Here is a 625-nt window from a genome sequence, read left to right as displayed (position 1 = left end):
CCGTCATTGTATCAGATACTTTAACTCAGAACCTACAGCCATCAAAAAGTGTTAATTTCTTGCACGCTTGAAGAACACGAAGCTGAACGATAAACACTATGTGAATAGTGTGATGATAAACACTATACGAATACACAGAATGCGAAGTCAACATTGCAAACATTCTTTTTTCTTTTTACTTTAATATATGAGTTATAGCTGCTACATCACCGACGCGTGGATACGCTTGAGAAAAACATGTAGAGAGGAGGAAAGATTTTAAATGGGACGACAACACTACCGGTTTATAAAAGAAAAAAAAAAAGAATGGCCGACGGTGCAGAGAAGAATGAACTCATGTTGTATATACAAAATGCTAACGAGTCACACATCCTGCACCTTTTACGTCATAATTCAAGTCTTCGTCCATGCGTACTGATACACATGCATGATCTACGACACGACTGGCTGCAATTTGCAACAATATCACTATTTAGGAACATGAAAACGTGTCGTTCAACACTTTACCTTCGAAAACGAGCGAAAAATACCCCAGTTAAAATCTCGCTCGACAGACAAAAACGCAGCGGTTTCGTATCGGGGGTTCTAATAAGGCGTCTCTAAGGAATGAATAAAAGTTTTGAAA

Source organism: Penaeus monodon, chromosome 25, assembly GCF_015228065.2.
Source record: "Penaeus monodon isolate SGIC_2016 chromosome 25, NSTDA_Pmon_1, whole genome shotgun sequence".
Taxonomy (NCBI): domain Eukaryota; kingdom Metazoa; phylum Arthropoda; class Malacostraca; order Decapoda; family Penaeidae; genus Penaeus; species Penaeus monodon.
The sequence above is the reverse complement of the archived record's forward strand: the minus strand, read 5'-3'. Positions refer to the sequence as shown.